We start from the raw sequence: 5,839 nt of genomic DNA, 5'->3' as shown, positions 1-5,839 counted from the left end.
GATGAGGGGGATCCCAGGCCTGCGGCACCAGGTGCTGTATATGCATCCAAGGAGAAACAGCATGGCTGGAACGAGATCACGAACACCTGTGAGCTGGGGGGAAGGAAGGGAAGGACGAATGATTTCCTGCCGAGGGGCTGGAGGGGCCCCGGAGGGACCCAGGGGTGTCCCCGGGGGAAGGCAGAGCAGAGCAGAGGAAGCTGGCTGGCCTGCCACATCCCCCAGCCCCCTCCAGCTCCATCAGGGCCCCAGGCAATGATGGGGAGTGGGGGCCACCTTGCTCCCATATATGCACCCTGAAGGCCATGCCTCTCTTCCCCCTGCCCACGGTGCCCGGCCAGCTCCCAGTGACATGGGGTGATGCCAGGTCGGCTCTGGACCCAGGCAGCGTCTGTGCTCTCCAGCGCGCGGTGACAGCCACAGCTGCACATTGGCCACTGAAGGCATCCGCGCTGCATACATTAACTGACATTATCCCTCACCATCTGCTAGCGCCGGCTCCCAGATGCCCTGCTGGGTCGTTTATGGCCTTGTTCCTCCCCTCAACACCCCCGAGAGCAGGGTGGGGGGGGGCACATGCGGGCAAGGGGGCTTGGCTAGATCTGGATGCTGCAGCCTGGCACGTGGCCCAGGACTGAAGGGGCAGGGGTGGCTCAGACAGGGGGTGTGAAGGCAGGAGGATGCCCCCACATGTGCCCCCTGCTTGCTGGGGTGGCGCTGCATCATCAGGCAGGCCCCCCAAATCCAGCTGTCTATCTGTCTCTCCATCTGACGCATCCGCTCACACACCCATGTATCTACCTGGGTATTCACACCCTGGCACACCTGCCTGCCTGGGTCTGTCTGTCTGTCCCTGCCCTGGCATTAGTCTGTCTGCAGGGCTCAGTGCCTGTCATGTGCTGGCTGCCTGCGGGAGCCGTCTTTGCCCCCAGCATGGCAGCATCCCCTATGAGCCAGACTTTGTGGCCAGTGCCGGTGCTGGTCGGGTGGGGGGGCTGTGGTGACCCCAGCTCCCCGGGCTGTCCTTGCTCGCCCACACTGTTTGCCTGCTGCTAGGATGTGGTGACACCCCCCACCCCCTTCCCCGCAACACAGGACACGTGTTTCTGGTGTGGCTGAGCCCCAGCCCCAGCACGGTGAAGGCAGCTGCTCCTGGCAGGCAAATCACTTCCCCTGGGCCATGTCTCTTCCATGCTGCACGGAGGCCGGCGTGGTGAGTTGGGGGGATGTGGCCGGAGGCAGCTTCCAGGGCAGGAATCTCATTTGTTTGTGGGCTTGTGCTGATGGACAGGTGAACACGGAGGCCTGGGAAGGGCCCCGCGCTGCACTGAGCTGGTGTGGAGGGTGGTGGAGGGAGCTTGGCGGGGGTGGGGGGTGCTGGTGCATCCAGAGGCTGCAGAGCCATTTGCTGCTGCCGGCTGCAGATACTGCCTGGGTTGCGGGGGCACAGGGAAGCATTTGAGACAAGGTCACGCACACACACATGTGAGCACATGCATGTGTGCACACTGAAACACGCCTGCCCATATCAAGGCAGAGATGTATGTGCACTAATCCTCCAGCACACACATCCACACGCCTCCTTGCAGACAGCTACACACACATACGAAGGCATAAACACAGAAACACTTGTGCACACATCTCAGCAGAGGTGTACATACACTCATCCCCCAGCACATAGACCTTTTTGCTGATAGGTGTACACATACACCCCCCTCCAACATGTGAACACATGCACGTACATACACAGAAACACGTGTGCACTTACCAGGGCAGAAGCATGCACTCATCCACCCCCATACACATGTACACATGCCTCCTTGCAGACAGGTACACACATATGCACATGCAAACACGTCAACACAGGAATACCTGCGCATACATCTCAGCAGAGGCGTACATACACTCATCCCCCAGCACATAGACCTTCTTGCTGATAGGTGTACACATACACCCCCCTCCAACATGTGAACACATGCACGTACATACACAGAAACACGTGTGCACTTACCAGGGCAGAAGCATGCACTCATCCACCCCCATACACATGTACACATGCCTCCTTGCAGACAGGTACACACATATGCACATGCAAACACGTCAACACAGGAATACCTGCGCATACATCTCAGCAGAGGTATACATGCACTCACTCCTCCCCAGCACACACAGGCATGTGCACATGCCTCTTAGCACACAGGTACATACACAGACACACACACTCTGCTTAGCTTTCTTCCAGATACATGTGTACATGCACACAATATATGCGCACACACACACACACACACTACTTAACTTCCTTACCCACACACACACACACACACACACACACACTCGCTCTCTGCTTAGCTTTCTTTCAGATACATGGGTACATGCATACACCATACGCACACACACATGCTGCTTAACTTTCTTACACACACACACACACACACACACACACACACACACTTCAGATTTCTTCCAGATACACATGCACATACACACAACACGCAGGCACAGACCCATGCACACATTGCTCAGCTTTCTTTTGGGCTTTCCAGCACTTTGGTACCAATGATTCATGAGCCCTTGAGCTCTGCTCTCAGCTCTCCCATACATACTAAGCAGGGTCAACGTGAGGATGGGAGCCCTGCAAGCAGGCTGCGGGCAGGAGAGCTAGCGAGCATCGGTGATGCTCTCCCCTTGGAGGGGTGTTGACGGTCAGGGCCGCAAGGCTCATTAGCTTGTGTCTGAGCCATTACTCCGAGGCCCTGAGCACATGGGGGCATTACTGGGTGCCACCTGACATCCCAGCTGTGCGCCAGTGCAAACATTTCCAACCTGCTTGCGTCCCATCAGCTCTCCCCTGGGTGCCTTCCTGCCCCACTGCAGAGGGGACTGCAATGCGGGCAGGCACTGTCTGAGCGCAGCAGTGATGGACGTGAATATGGTGTGATGGCATGAGCCAGCAACATTAGGCTTGGGCACTGTCTCCCCGGCTGGGCCACATACCGCCATGCTCATCCCAGCCACCCTATTATAACAGCATCCAGTGCTGCCAGCTGAGTGGGATCCTCCGTGGAGATACCTGGGCACTGAATACATGCACCCTCGTGCTCTGCTCCCCTCATGTGAAACTACGCTTGGGCAGGGAGTATGTGCATGTGTCCACATCTCTGGGTAAGCATGCACCTCAGCACAGGCATGCTTGTGTGTGCACCTTTGTGTATACATGTATGCATGTAGGTGTGTGCAAGTGTGTGTGTGCACGCGTGCACCTCTTTGGGTATACATGCATGCATGCAGGTGTGTGCATATGTGCATGCATATGCGTGTGTGTGTGTGTGTGTGTGTGTGTGCGTACGCGCCTCTGGGTATACATGTATGCATCCAGGTATGTGCTCATCTTTGTGTATACATGCATGCATGCAGGTATGCATATGCATAGGCACACGGGGTGTGTGCACACATCTCTGTGCATACATGTATTCAAGTATACATGTGTGGCTCTGGGTTGCCACACTAACCAAGGCAGAGGGTGACGTGCAGGCTGGAGTGGCAAAGTGACCCCTGCCTCAGCCCTGGAGACCCCCCCCATCCTCCCAGGCAGAGGGAGGGGCGCCTTCCCACCCACAGGGCAGAGCAGGGCTGGTGGATCCGCTCAGCACTGCTCCATCCACAGAGGACGTGATCGTGGGTGCTCAGAGCACCCAGCTCCTCCCTCAGCTCAGCACCGCGTCCCCAGCACAGCACGTGCCCAGCCCCACTCACCGTGGGGGGACACAACAGCACAGAGCCGGGCCAGGATGGGGGTAGGGACACGGCAGCAGCACTCAGGGCCAGGACCAGCACCTCCCACACGACTGCCCAGCGCCTCTCTGCAGGCACGTGGGGGTGGGACTGGCACGTGCTGAGCTCACCCCGTCTCAGGATCACCGGGCAGTGGTCTCCGTCCCCCACGGACATTGCACTGCTGCTCCCAGATCCTTTTCCCACAGCCGGATTTGGCCCCGCTGGCTGTAGCCAGGCAAAGCCACGGTCCTGCCTGCCGTGGACTGGCACCGTGGCCCCTATACCAGGCACAGATCACCCCTGCCCCAGTGGGGCGGTGGGGGAGGATGGGGAGGACGGACCCAGTCTTGTAAACAGAACTTTATTGGCAGGGGAAGTCCAGAGTGATACAGAGAAGAGGTTACCACTGTAGCATGCACAGCCTGCACAGGTCAAAGGGGAAGGTCACGGGGGCACAGGTCACATCGGATTGGACCGCTTGCTCGGTAATGCTCAGCTTCCCGGAGGGCTGCATGCCTGCGACCGTATTTACAGAGGGGCAGCGGAGGCCTCGGCCTGCCCCCGGCTCCTGTCCCCCCCGCCAGGCCTGGCGCCCCCCACAGCTGGCAGCCCGTGGGGCCAGCAGGCATTAGGGTCACTTTGGCCGGCATGGCTGCCATCTCTGCAGGGCCGAGCCAGGCCACGGGGCCACGGTCCCTTTCTCCAGATTGTCACAAGAGCTCCACTCTGCTCCAAGGAGCCCCACATGCCCCCCACCCCCGGGACCCCAGCCCCAGTAGGGGCCCCTCAGCAGCTGCGGGGGGAGCAGGTTGGGGTCACCCTGCAGAGGGTCCTGAGGGATGTGCTCTGGGGACAGCCCTGCAGCAGTGAGAGGGTTAAGTCCCTCTAATCCCTCCTCTCCTCTCTGCCCCAGACTCAGTGCCTGCACCCCAGCCTGGGTACCCCCCTGCCCCCCGGGGAACAGCCCCAGAGCTGAACAGAGCCCAAGGGCTGGGACAGGGACACGGTCCCCAGCCCCGCTCCTGCTGCACCCGTCCCCAGGTGATGTGGCTCGTGGCTGGGCCCCCGCCAGGACATGTAGGCAGCTGGCTTTGACCTTGCTCACGCCCCAGCAGGGAGTCCAGGGCATCCCTGAGCTGCAACCCCATGGTGTGCGGGATGCAGCTGCCACAGGAGCGGGCAGAGGAGCAGAGCCTGGAGCAGGCTAGGGGGGCATCCAGCCGGGGGCAGAGCTGAGTAGTGTGCGTGCACCTGCCCCCTGCCCCGCCAGCCAGAGGGGGTGGCCCGGCGTGGGGTCTGGCCCCACAGAAAGGATTGTGCTTCCCAGTGTTACAGTAATAGAAATGTCCCCACCCCGACCCACAGCCCCCATAGAGCCGAGGACTCCTGCTCAGATCAGACTGGCATGGGGGAGTTGGGCACAAGGGACCGGGTCCCTGGGACTTTGTGCCATGGCCTGATGGATGGGGACCCTGCACTCCAGCCTCGCCAGCAGCCCCCAGCGCTTGGGGGGGAAGGGGATGCGCTAGAGGAGCAGGGCCAGGCATGGCAGGCAACGGGCCCCAGCATGGTGGGGATGGGGAGGGGGCAGTGCCCTCTGCGGTGCCAGGGGGAGGTGGGGAGAATGCAGACTCCATGTGGGGCAGGGGGGGATGGCGGGGGACCCGGGCTCTGCCCCAGGAGGGGCCAACGGGGCAAGGGACCCGTCACCCGTCACTAGCAAACCGTCCAGGTGCCAGCCCGGCCCCCCACATCCAGTACAAAAAGGAGGAGCAGGTGAGTGGGGGGGTGCCCAGGCCCCCCAGCCGGGTCCCAGCCCCCGGCGCCTTGTGCTGGGTAGGAAATCCTCACCCCGGGCCCGCCACTGCCGGGCCCCACGGGGGAGAATGGGGACACCTGGGGTGGGCAGAGGGCACAGTCCGAGACCCACGTCGCCCACCGTCCCCGGCCCCACTGCTCTCCAGCACCCCCTACAGTCCTTCCTGGAGACACGCAGGTCTTGGGGGGAGGAGCCTCCCTGGGTCACGCCCCTCTCTGGAGCCCCGCCCCCCTGAGAGGCGGG

Source organism: Alligator sinensis, unplaced genomic scaffold (assembly GCF_000455745.1).
Source record: "Alligator sinensis unplaced genomic scaffold, ASM45574v1 scaffold1295_1, whole genome shotgun sequence".
In the NCBI taxonomy this organism is placed as follows: Eukaryota; Metazoa; Chordata; order Crocodylia; family Alligatoridae; genus Alligator; species Alligator sinensis.
Note: the sequence above shows the minus strand (reverse complement) of the source record.